This window comes from Temnothorax longispinosus, chromosome 4 (genome assembly GCF_030848805.1).
Source record: "Temnothorax longispinosus isolate EJ_2023e chromosome 4, Tlon_JGU_v1, whole genome shotgun sequence".
In the NCBI taxonomy this organism is placed as follows: domain Eukaryota; kingdom Metazoa; phylum Arthropoda; class Insecta; order Hymenoptera; family Formicidae; genus Temnothorax; species Temnothorax longispinosus.
In genome coordinates, this window is record NC_092361.1 from 19,888,946 (window position 1) to 19,902,926 (window position 13,981).

A 13,981-nucleotide genomic window follows, 5' to 3' on the forward strand; every position below is an offset into this window, starting at 1 on the left:
CCAGGGGGTGGTTACGGGGTGCAGAATGGAGATAGCTACGCGGAATTCTTCCTGGCTCATTGTAAGGCGTCGATACCATGTAATCATCCTCGCAGAGTCCCCGGTTCGTTACGGGGCTCAACCGCGTCCATGGGAAAAACACACATAAGATTGCACGTGTGCGTGCGATGCGTTCGCGCGAAATGATCGCGCGCTCGACGATGGGTTGCGCGAAACGGATAATTAAATGTATGCTTTTGGACTGACATATAATAACAATCACTTTGGTACCATAAAACGATCTGTACCGTCGAAATATCGCGTTTGAATCTTCGCGTATACTGATCATACATACGATTTGCAGCGAAATAAGCATGAGGAAACAACAAGATGCCGCAAAATTTTGTAGGTGGTGTTAATTCAATCTAGCAACAACAATCCTCTGGAAAGTATTCATAAATCTTTGCACGTAATCGCGGCCCCGCGCCAAGCGGGGCTTCTGAAGTTGGAGCTGGCTCGGGGACATTATGGTCGGTCGATACATATTTCACCGTCGGGATAGGATGTCCAGACCGAAGCGGAGCAGAGCTCGCAGGAGTCTCGTTTGCGATACGCCACCCGCAAAATAATTTTTGTATCAAAAGGAATAGCGAATGAAATAACGCTTGCGATCTTATCTCCGCTACGTCAGGTATTTTGTCCGTGCCCTCCCGCATCAAAGGTTACGACCAAACCCCAACGATCCCCGCGACTGATGATCAAACATAAATACGCTAGTGTGCGCGCGTATGCACGTACGAGCGTGCACGCGCGTGTGCGCGTCCAGTAGCATCGGAGATCCATGCTTCGTGCGTGGGGTACGTCCATCTCACCGTGGACGTTCACAATAGCTTCTGTTTAGAGTACTTACGCTGAAGGGGAGTCGCTGGGTAACCCAAGTCAGCCATCTTACGTCGAATAAATCATCGCCAAGACGTAGGAGATATCATTGAACCGGTTGACGGAGAGCGGCGTCGCGCCTAATGCAACGGGTGTCGAGAGAACATCCGTACGTGGTACCTCGTATGATAACATTTGTCATACGTTATTCGACGCGAGAGACGTCACGTTTCTTCTTATATTGTTTCTTGCAAGTTTTAAAAACGATCATACGATGGCAACCAGTAATAAGTTAGCGATTATCGACGCGCGTTACCGTAAAAAAAAATGCAAATCACAAACACAATGGAAGCAAAAGATTGAACATTTTTCCATAATTTAATCGATAATGCTCGATAAAATATGAAGAATACACGGGGTATGTTTCAAAGAATGGCGTTACGATACGTGGATAGTATCGCGTATCAATCAGATGCCCGAGAGCCACATTGTCTTACGCGTCAGTCGGATAAAGGGGCGCCTGGTCCGCGTGCTCCACAGGCCTTGAGGCCTCGAGAATGCCCGGGAGCTCAGGACCACCCGGACAGAACCTATATGCCCGACGGGGATCTTATTGACTCGATACCAGTCTGCTGAATCGTATCCACGTCCTCGAGTCAAGTGTCTTACCCGACACCTTGTCGAACTTTGGGCCCGCGGAAAAACCGGAGAACAAAGTCGTGATTCAACCTTTCCATCAAGCGTAGCAAGAAATATTATTTGTAACGTCTTGTCTACTGTAAAAATTATAGAAGTCTTTTCTTCAAAATGTATATGTAGATATAAATACACAGTATTCGTTTCATAAAAATCCTACTTGATAAATACATCCGAATTAATTATATTTAATCAAATTATTTAAGTGTGTCTATAATAAATTTTTTCTTCTTTCATACGCGCAAAAAAGGTTACGAGAATATTTTATACTTTTTATTAAACTATTGAAGCATTAATTTGTTAAGTAAATATATTGCATACATATTGCAAAAAGATTAGAGTATTTAAAGATATAATTTTTAATCATATATCATCATAATCATTTTAATCATTGCAATTCGCTAATAAATATTGATTTTGAGTTAAAATAAGAAACATTCGTGTATTAGTGATTCCGCTTCTGAGTATTTCGATTCTAAAAAGTTCGAACCGGAAGTCTGAAGAGGTTTTTTTCGATGCCTTATCCACGATAATAACTTCTTATGATGAATATAGGGATGACCGACCGGTTGGCCATCTCCTTCGGTCAAAAGTTCTTCGTCGACAGACGAGGGTGCGGAGGGAAAGGGCGGAGAGAGGGATAAAGGGGGCCCGGAGGGGCTTCTCTCGTGAGGACTGAGTACACAGTAGCAGACTTCTCATATAATGCGATATAATCACCTGGCATGACTACACACTATCTGATCCACATGCACATGAGAGGCCTGTGCGCGCGCGAGCGCGCGCGTGCATGTGAACAGAAATCACTGGTAGAGCCCACATTTGAATCCCAGGTGATCATTACTCACTGCTCCTGATATTACTTCAATTCAATCAGTGTCTCGCCGGCGCGATGGCTACCACAGGTAGGCGCGCTTACACACGGCGCGCCGATATTTATATTCAAACGTATCGTAAGCGCGCACACCTACGATCACCTACGCGCGCGGCGCGGCGCGGCCCGCGGTACATTACACGCGTGTATAAGCGCGAATGATGAATAGATTCGGCCGTCGGTGGAATGCGGTTCTGCGTGCATTCGACGATTATTGGTCGATTTTTCCGAACCGGCTCGGCACGAAGCCCCGGCCGCGGTCGTTGCGAGCGCGTTGATTCGGCGATCCGCGATCCGCGATCCGCGAGGTTCACCGTGATGAGATGCTGCTTCGTATTTACATACGATCAGCCGCGCGGCTGCGCCGCTTTACGACACCTTCCTCCGTCCGTTTTCCCGAAGATGCATAAGCGCCGTGACGGCTAAGTGCCAGCGAGACGGCCGGGCGGATAGCAGCGGCTGCATCCCGCAGGCATCGCCAAGGACGGCGGATTCCCTATGCACCGCTTCTCCCTCATAAGAGAAGATGAAGAAGAAAAGGAGGAGTAGGCGGAGTGCGCAGCGTACGTGGGTATCCGAGTTGAAGGGACTATCGTAGTAGATAATTCAGCGCGTATCTCGGTAGCCGCTTGCGTCCCTGCGGCGGCACGTTGCGTCGGCTATCACAAAGACAAACCTCTGATGCGGTATACCGGAGCGTTCCGCATCGCACACAATCATCCCACATGTCGTGTAGAAACACGCAAGACTACTGCACGAGCTACTGGTAGAGAAAGAGAGAGAGCCGAGTGTAGAATGACAAGAAAGAATAAGTGGGAGAGAGGACGCAACAGGAGAGGTAGAAAAGATGAGAGAGAAAGAGAAACAGAGAGAGAGAAAGGGGGGGAGAGAAGAAGAGAGAGGAGACGAGGTAGCAAAGTCGAACAACAAGAGTCGAGATTGCTGACGGCCCGCGAGAGGTTGGCGCCATCGCGTGATTACCAATTTGGAATTACCCACTCGCTACGCCGAGGGATGATGCGAAGGAGGAGGACGGATTATCGAGGAAAGGACGCGATCTCATCCTGGACTTTATATCTCCCGGCCGCTCGCTTTCATGGCAAAACGAAGTGCATTATTATAGCTATTAACGTACGACGATCCATCAAATGAGAACTTGCGATTGTTCTAACCGATGGCAAATTCCATTCGTAAAACCTAGAGAATCCGATTTAAACCGATCGCAGAATTCGAGCTGACTTAAGTCCGCGATAAAGTGGCCAACCGCGAGCTGATTATCGCGGCGGACGTTTTGCGAGGAGTTTTCTCGGCGAGCCTGGATAAAATCGATAGATATCTGAAGAAGGAAGCTCGGCAGCCGAGATGGTGAAGGTGAAATAGAGTCCACGGATTACGAGGTCACAAGAGATCCTTCCGCGTGCATCCGCGGTAAGTCGCCGTCTCGCGATGCTGCAACTGGCTGGATTCTCGCGTCCCAGACATATTGCACCGTGCTCCTGGGCAACGTTAATCGATGTTCCCTCTGTCAGTGACGAATGGGCGTAATCGGTAGAACCGAAACGGACCGTGTGAATTCCCCGTCGAGCACAAAACCGACCTGCCGCCCTCCCATTCCCACTATCTCCGTCGTGCAACCCCCCTTTTACCTCTTTGTCTCGCGTCTCGGCCCATCACATAGAAACAGAAAGCAATCATGCTTATGGACCACAACGGTCGATCAATTACTTGAAATCATTAAACATGCATTCGCTTATATGTAAGTATATTAGAAATATTTGGCAATATTTGTTATTATATTGTTGTAGAAAATGCGGAAACATTATATTATTTATTTAATAAAAAAGGATATAATGATTTAGTGCTTTGTTCATCGACATTTCGCATTCGGCGTCTTCAGATATCTAAGATGTTTTATCCGCCGCGACCGGACAACAATAAATTCTGCGGTAAGGACTACGGCTAGCATATTATAAGCGGTCAAATAATCAAAATTACAAGGTTTGCCTGATGATGTTCTCTCAGACATCACCAGAAATAATCTCAACTCCGCTCGGTGATGCTGATTTTCATTCGTGATTGGTAAAGTAAATACACTGAAAATTCACTTGGACGAGTTCTTCTACGATTCGTTCCCAGATTCGTTCTAAGATTATATTATGCGAGAATATTGTGGCAAAATCGCACTTAACGTTGATATTTGGGAAAACGAAATATAAATCCAACAATTTTTAATATTTATCTATCAAAGTTTAAAATTTTCAAATGGCAATTACCCTTTAATTACTTTATGATTTTAGCTTTTTGATACTTAAATTGCTATTTTCATTTAAATCATTTTCTATAATATACGTTTATTATGAAAATTCACGTGAGGCAAATTGAATCGCTACATTTGCAGAACAAAATGTCAGATGTAACGAGTGCAAATGAGATTCGATAGCAGCATAATATTTTAACTGTCGTATATATGTGTACACACATATACATGTATACATATATATCCTCTTTTAATAATCTCTTTAAGATCGACCAGGCTAAATTATCGAGATATACACAATGGTGTGCCTGAAGCTGCGTGGGTAGAGAAATCAAGTTATTATGTGTCGCTTCGGGATCTTTGGTACGCGACGTTGTGATCCGTGTCTTCGTTGTTCTCTTTCTACTTTTACTTCAATTTTTTTTTCTTTTCGAATCGAGCACGAAGCGAACGACAACGGCAGATTGTTCCTGTCATTCCCACTAGGCGACAGTTCCCGGCGATCATCCGGGATACCGTGAATGGGCGATGCAATTTCCTCAGACGTCTTCCGAGGCTATACCGCCGGAAAAACTCCGTGAAATCTCCGAGCGACGCGCGCTCGACTTGGCGGATAATTGAATTTTAATTTTGTGATTCCTGTCGCGCGGTCGACATCAATCCTCGAGATATCGGATCTCGGTCATGTTCGTCACAGCTCTTTAACATATTTTGTCTGTCATACTGCGCTTGTAAAATACAAATTAAAGATGTTGATCTCAAATCGCTGATTGGGTTAATATTTTTTTACGCAACCTTTATTTTGTAAGCATTTAATGTTTATCGTAAGTAATAATTTTATTATTTTGGTATCGAAGGTATTGAACAAGCTAATGACTGCTCCCCGTTACAGTTAACTTAGTGGTCTCTGGTGATCGTTGTGTTTATATTTCGTTACGTTTAATCGCGTCCAGGGAAAAAAAGGGAGGAGAACAATGCGAATTATGATATTTGTTCGTTCGCCGCTCGGAGAAGTCCCTGGGGTGAGCAGCTTCTGGGACCGGGTTCGACCTTGAATTTATCTGCGCAAATCTGTATAGCGGGATGAATAATTATTGAATGCGTGTAACATAAATATGATACGTTACACGAGAACTGGTTATGTACGTAAATGCTGGTACTGGTTTAAGGTGCATTCACATTGAATATTCATAATTTCTTTTTAATCTTCTATAAGAGTATATTCAAGTTATTATTACATGCCTCATTATAGAATTTCGAAATTTTATTGCAACGCTTAAATTAATTTTAGAAAGAAATTTGTTATTAATATATTTATCTATGAGATGTACTTTTAGTCTATTAATTCTGTTAATAAACTTCTCAACTATGCTAATAGATTTCTAGATTTATTTACTCGATAGAGACTTTTGCTTGCATAATGCATACACACAAAGAGAAAGAAAGGAATCTAAGAAGACGCGCTCCTACACGCGCATACGTGGTGTCGAAAATATTTATAGTCGCGGACGAGGAAAGCCATAGAGGGTGAAAGACGTGGTAGGCAAGGGGATGGATGACGAAGTTCGGCGGTTCGTATATCAGAGATTCGTGGATTTTAATCAACCGCCGATCTGACGGTGGGTTCCGACGGAATTAGCCTTAGCTGAAGCTGAGATGGTGCTGAGGCGCCACGGGGGTTCGACACGTACAACAACTGCCCGTGGGACGCGCGGGGTGCGCGAGTATAGGACGCGCGAGGTGTAGGTTTCTACCTGGCTCGGCAGCAACTCCCTTTAACACATTCCCCTCCCCTCTTGTCACCCCTTCCGGCGCGCTTCAGCTCCCTTTCGAATTCGCCGATTTTATGGGCCACCTTCGACGTTTAATGAAGGAACTTTACGAGGCGGGATTTTGTTTTAAAGAGTGTAGCGGCCTCGTCGATAATTTTCGCATAACGACGAGGCACCATCGCGCATCGTCCCCTATCTTGAGTGCACTGGGAATCTCAGATAAGATACTCGCAATCATTTTTGGTTGTGTCAAGCTAATAAAAGTTGCAGAAACGACACTGTAACGCAAGAGGACACTTGAGGGAGAATTTTTAATAGAAAGAGAAAAGATTGGAGTAGGATCTTGAGAATCTTGGAACGAAAGTTGACATCTAAATAAATAATTACATTTTTATATTACAAATAAAGAAACTTCAATTGATCACGTAAATAAGGAACGCAGATGGGGTACTCTAAAACGTTTGATCTAACTGGATACATAGATGAATTTATTAGCATTCCACCCGTTCCATTACCTTCGCTCAATCACTAATTACTCTGATTCCACGAGATCGAGGCTTTTCCGGAGTTTACCGCGCAGTAATAGCCTTTCTATTAATAATTCCACGCCGATTTAATTAAAATTCAATTAATCAGCCGTGGGCGGCTGCCTTCGGTTCGCCGCCGTCGACGCCGCCACCCCGCGAAGTAAGTTGCGAAATGAAATTTTAATCTGTTCCGTATTAGTTATGGATTTATGTTTGTTACGACGTGTTTGTTATTCGGCCGTTCGTCGAATACGCACGGATACCTGAGACCGCTTCTACCGTCGAGGCGAAGAGGCGGACGAGGAAGAAGAGTGCGGAGGATAAAGAAGAGGGAGAGAGAGGAGAAGAGAGACGCCGGGATACATCCCACCCGCTGACGCCACCCGTAGTATCGAGCGGACAAACAAATTGTCTTGTTTTAAAGGCAGCGAGAACAAAACAAGCGTGGAGAGGAGCCTGCTCGCTTACCCGGCACGGTTGCCGGCTTCTCCGTCGTTCATGGTGGCTGCTGATATTTAATACACAATTCTTTACTGCATATTCATCGTATTGGCGCGGAAACCACGGGGGCGCGGCGAGTCGTGTTCTTGGGTAGGTAGACTTACACGGTGTCCGCGGCCGTAAATATATCCCCGCATCGATATTTTAACGCAGAAGCGAGACCAGCAGAATGAAAAAAGGAAACGATCGACGGAGGTCAAGCGAATGCTCGAGTCTTCTGCGCAAGCATTAGGTGAATGCTTATCCTTGAACAGTGCCCCTCGCGATCGATGTTATCGTGCCCCTTTGCAATAAGGACGCTACAATCAATATGATATGAAACGTAAAACGTGGAAAAGCGCACGTTGAGAATAAATGCAGATATCGTTCGCTAACATATTCAATGATTGTGGAAACGTATCTGGCGTAATATTACAGCAAAAGAGTACTGTAAAATAGACAAATAAGAATAACTAAGCGTCACTACGAACAAAGATTGCAATATCGTTTAACATATAGAGAAAAACAACTCGTTAGCTCTTTAATATTTTCGAAGGTCTTGTCGGTTAACTTGCTCAATGATTCGAAATATTTTACTTGTAAATTCCCGTAAAGTCGTCATTTATCACGGACGGGTGAACTCGATGCGGGAATGGCTTCTATTTAGCAGCTGTCCATAGGTAAGTGCCCCCTTAACAATGCGCACGATAACGGTAGACGAAGCCGACCACCTTCCCCTCGTCCCTTACGAATCACGATGTTCGGTTGGGTGGAGGTGTTCCGGCGATGGTGATAACACGGCTCGATCCATCACTGCCTGGAACGGTGGTCGAAGGTGGTCGGTGGGGTAGTCGAAGAGAGGTAGTCGAAGGGTGGTTTAAGGCGGACGAATGTATAACGCGTGCGTGAGACTGGACGCAAGCGTCTGCTCAGATTGCCGTGCCTCCTTAGAGTGTATAGGTCACCATACAGGATGTCTATAAATTGCCATACGAACCCTGCAGCAATGATATTTCACGTGAGAAAAAGCAATATAATTTTTTTTCTACCAGAATTTTTTGATCGCACGATAATTCTTTCGTGGCTTTTTAATTATACGTATCTGTAATTAAATGTTAATGTAAAATCCATCTTAAATTAAGCGAAGAATAAGCTCTTGTTATTTATATGTAACCTAAAGCTTGTAAGCTCACGTAAACTCCTTAGTTTCCTTTCCGGCATAAGAAATATTGCTGTATGAAATTTATGCAATAATTTAGCAACACCCTGTAGAATATAGACGTGTGTACGCTATGCAAGTAACGAGCACCAATATTGTATAAGTAACGCAGCGAGTATATCGTAGTAATCGATATCTCGAGTGTGGCCTCGACCCAAAGTCAAAAACCGATTCAGCATTTGATAATCTTTATGGCGCAATATAACGCTTCTTGAGATCGGAGATTGAGTGCGACCGCTTCGGAAAAGTAAAACTAAACATGCCATTTTTGTACAAAACAAAAAACATTATTACGTTATTAATAAACGTATACGTTGTTTTATTGCAAAATAAGATCAGTAAAATTGTTACTATCAGAATTAAAATTATTATATTTTATAACTATTTTTTGTAGCAAACAAAAATATACATTTTTATATATGTACATACACACACGTATGTTGATATCTGCGTTTAAAAATGAAGTGGATTTAGAACACGAAGATTAATTCACATCTACGATTTTCACGCCGGATACCTCATGGGGTGCGCATAATCAGGGTGACTAAGAAAAACCGGCCGGGAGCCGGACGTGTATCTCGACAAGGCTTTTTAACACCGTGCAGGCGAAACAGCATGCAAACCAGACCATTTCTATTCGCGAAATTATTTTTTACGAGCGCATAGTTCGTCAGACAGGGAGAGAGAAAGAGAGAGGAAAGCGTCGCTGCCGATCGTCCGCGATCGTCCGCGATCGCGCGACACCTCGATCACGCGTTATCGTGTACGTGACAGTACGTGCACGACAAATCCGTGCAATAACCTCGCGCCTCGGCGTCGTGTAAAATGTGCAAATGTAGGCAACCGACACGAATCGGTACGCAAACCGGTTGAGTTACAACCACCGCCGGTTATAAAGTACGAGGAGAGACGTTGCGACGTGGGGTTAAAGTCGAGTAGCGACGGTCGCCGGCGCGGCGGAGCGAGCGGAGGCCGGCAAAGGCCGGCGGGGACAGAGGGTACTGAGGGGATGGCCACCGAGAAGGGGGTAAACCCTACGGGGAAATATCTCCGAGCCACGCAACTTTTAATATCGAAGGGTGTTTTCTCACCTTCAGCATAACATTAGGCGGCGGGTTTTAAACTTAAAGGTCACGGGTTTCGAAGCCCACCTAGAGCCGATATGCTAATGGTGTCATATACAGCTGCGCGTAGCCGGGCTGATAACTCAGCTGCGGTTCGTGGGATGCCTTCAGCCTCCCGACTGCAGTACGTGAATTTAAATTAACGACGTTGACTTCGCGCAGCGGGATAAATTGGCAAATAGATAAATATATACCGAATTAAAGCGACTTATTTTGCAATTACCAATGTGTGTCTTACTTACAACTTACATGTTATTTACAAGTTGCAGCGTGCGTCAAATTAGTATAATAAAAAGAGAAAATCAGTTGTACCTTGGTTGTAATGATCTGAGTCGCAAATATGCAAGTTATTTAACATTATCAAAAATATATAATACATGTAATTTTCGAATCAATTTACACAATAAGGTACAGATCTGTCTTAAAGTCATTATTAAAACATACATTATAGCAGTTTATGGTAAATACAAAACAAATCAAAAGCGCAAATGCAACTATTTATAAAGAGTTGAGGATCATAAGTAGCTTTTTAATACAGTTTTAATACGGATTCTCAAGATAGGTAATGTTAATGTTCGATCTCATAATTAAAAACAGCACACGAGTTCGCGCGATAAAGGTGCACACGGTGGCGGCGCGATGACCTATTAAGAAAAATCGACATTTCTAGTGAAGTGGCGGTGCTACCAGTCGACTTTCCCCTCCGTCTCCATCCGTTTTCTTTCCAGTCTTCGCGACTGTTTCTCGTCCTGCCGTTGCATGCCGCGCAGCTAATCTCAAATAAAGTTTATGCACTGCAACCGTATACGCCACGACATTTACGCCTATTAATAGCGACGGCTATGAGTGTATGTCGCGGATCGGCTGTACAAACAAACGGACTGGTAACCCCGACCCCATATGTTAGTCTTGCAGAAGTACGTGAAAATAAACTAGGCACTCTCCAGTCGTAACGCGATTTGGATTGTCTATTAACGTCCGACGGGAAACGTGTAATTCGTCGCCGAGTGTTTTCGAAGTAACTCGAGCGAGCCACAAGGAAAAGTGATTATGGTAAAGGCGCGGTGAAAAGATCACTTTGCGGAGAATGGTAATAATCGTGAGTTGACAAACTCGTTGACACATCTATTTGTTGAAATTTGATAAATTTGATGGAAGAGAAATTGTCGAGTAACACTCGACAATTTAAAGAGTGAAAAAATGTAGCTGGAATTTTGTGAGCAGAGTTTTGCAATCTCATCTGATGATTAAAAATTTATTTAGTATCGAAGCATGGTAAGAATTTAATAAACCCTACATCCACATTTTCACATAATTTTAAAATCTTGCATACAAAATCTTGCTTCAGAAGAATTATCATGTATCTTAGCTATTTATATCAATGCATCATTATTTGTCGATTCACACAGTCTTTCCGGTGGATCAAATAAAAAAATTCTGTCCAAAAGCAAAACGCGGCCCTTCTACCGCTAAATTTGTCACCACGCACGCGTGAATCCTTTCAGGCAAGCTTATAGCGCCCAACGATTGATTTACATGAAGTGACTGTGCAAATTTATGGTGCTTATTTGTATGCAAGAGGCGATAATTAAAAAATCTGATGCTCGGGTCAAGGCCCCCAAGGGTACGGCGGTGGAAAAAAAATGCATAAAGAAGAAAAGATCGAAGGAGAGAGAGAAAGGAAAAAAAGGAAGGATGCACCGATAGGAGGGGGGGAACAAGTCCTGGGCCAATTAGGCGCGATCGAAGGGCACCGGTAATTACGAACCCCCCGGTGACTACGTATATACGCCGATGGGATATTCGTTTCCGCGTGCCACTTTAAATCAGATATCGCACGGATAATGACATCGTGTGTATGCGCCTGGGGAATCTTTATACGTTCCTTGTCGTAAAGGAGGAATGAATAAGACAACGACCGTTGATTGAAATCGCGATATTTATTAATTAACACAAAAAAATCTCGACAATCGCAACAGGAATATTTCAAACATCGCTACAGCGAATAAATCTTTCAAGGGTATTAAATAACAATTCACACAGAATCACAAGGACGTCACAATTTCCTCGCAAATGCAAATTTGTACGTTCAGAGACAATATTCAACGGGTGACATTTCTGTTATACATTTATTATTTCGGCAAAAATATTAAACATGAATTGTTATCGTCCATGGATAAAAAAATGAATTAATTTGATATGCACGCGCATAGATTTGGAACAAGCGAGCATATTTCCCGCGGAAAACGCTTTTCACGAGATGACTATACATGCGTGTCAATTAGTTAAAGGTACGTACATGTGTACCGCCGTGGAGTCTGCCACTCCTAAAATTCATCAACTATTTAATTCTAATTTCCTTCCCTCTGGGAACTTACGTTTTCCTCTTCTCCTTCCGCCTCGTTCTGGCTGCCGGGGAGAAGGTGTGAGTGAATCATAAGGGTAGTGCCCTACTACTATTCCTCCGTGTTACTCTCTATTCAAGATAGAATACAGGATACATATTCTCCTCTCGTCAATCTTTGACTTCCGACTGAGAAACACCCTCGACTTATTCGTGCTCAAAATTTCGCGATGTGTGCCTGAACGTAAGATTTATTTCTCTCGCGTAATAATAATTAGATGCTTTTGCTACTGTAGTATCCGTGTCGTATTTAATCATAAATATATGTAAAAACGTATATGTCTCTCGTGTCAAGAAAATTACACATTAAGTAAATAATAATTTTTTCGCCCGCCAAGTAAAATTCGATTTATCAAATCCTCGCGCACACTAAGCATATACATACACACTCCCCCAACCGTTCTCCGACACACATAACTCCTGGACCCACCGTTGCACTTTAGGTACATGCACAAGACTATGCACCCCGTCTATAATAAAGTAGCGGTGTGCTTCGTGATACACCGTATATATGTATAACGTCGGGCAATCCGTCGTGGCACGGAAACCGGGACTGTAAGTAATTAGGAGCCGGGTGTGGATTGAGCTAAGGCAAATATCACGGACCCGCTCGCGTATTCGCGAATACATGCACGAATGCGTTTCGGCGGCGCGGACGCGGTATGGACCAAGCTCAGGCTGCATATTTACATGTGTACACATAAGTAGGTACACGTGTACGCGTATAAGTGCCCGGGAACGCATAATTGCATACATATATTCGGCTTGACTTAATCGTCGACCGGAGCATTATACAACTAATTCCGTCCGTGTGTGTCGCGCGCTATAGAGATTTCCTTGACAAATAGGAGCGCTCTTTTGGCGTCGTGTACCACTTTTTACGCGCATTAAAATTAATTTACAGATTCATAAAAAAGAAAATTTGCGCGTATCACGTACCGAAATATTCTTAGCCTTTGCGATATATCCCCTGCTCATTGCGAGGCAAATTCAGCCAAGCATGTCACGCAAATATCCGCGCGCACAAGCGACGACTACGCATTTCGCATTCACGTGTATCTCTCTCTGTATGTATTAAATATTAGCCTATCCCAGTTTCCTTTTTCTCTCCTCTCCCATTCGACTTCGCCTACAGTCGACGGCTGTGCTCGCATTATCGATATTAAAGGAAGATACCCGTCTGAAGCGTACCTGACCGTGTCGCGTCGAGAGGATTAATTAACTCGAGCGCACGACATCGGGAGTGGAAACGTGGCTTTTGTTCCCTCTCTCCGTCCATTCCGATGGTTACTCGCCGGCTTCCGTTCTACCGCGGCGGTAGCGGCGGCAGCGACGTGTGTCTCGTGAAATTCTGTCGCGATTTTCAGGACGGCGAACGCACCGCGCCGCGCCGCGCCGGTTCGATATTCAGGAGCCAACCCGACCGCGCGCGAGAACTGCTCGCGTGAAAGAGGTCGGCGAATAAACCGGAGAAGATAGAGGCAGATTTATTGTTCCCCGGGACAAAGTCTCTTAAGAGCATCCTAAAATATTGCGATACTCGTTTCCCGCGAATAGTCCGGAAGCCGAAATACCCATATCGTTTTACGGTGCCGCGTTCGTTTCTACATTTTCCTGATAAAGTCGCTGCGCCGGATGAGCCTGACGAGCATCTCTATCTGTTTTGGTTCGTCGAAAATACTACTGAGATCAACGATACATATTTTACTCTACTTCGTAAACATAAAAAAAACTTTTTTTAAGATGATATTAACACGCTTTGTTTGTTGT

General features: G+C 44.0%; 1 protein-coding gene across 1 annotated transcript in view; it reads right to left on the minus strand.

The window, feature by feature from the left end:
* LOC139812236 (uncharacterized) overlaps positions 1 to 13,981 on the minus strand; it is a 535,555-nt gene that overhangs the window by 197,382 nt on the left and 324,192 nt on the right. The window lies entirely within an intron of this gene.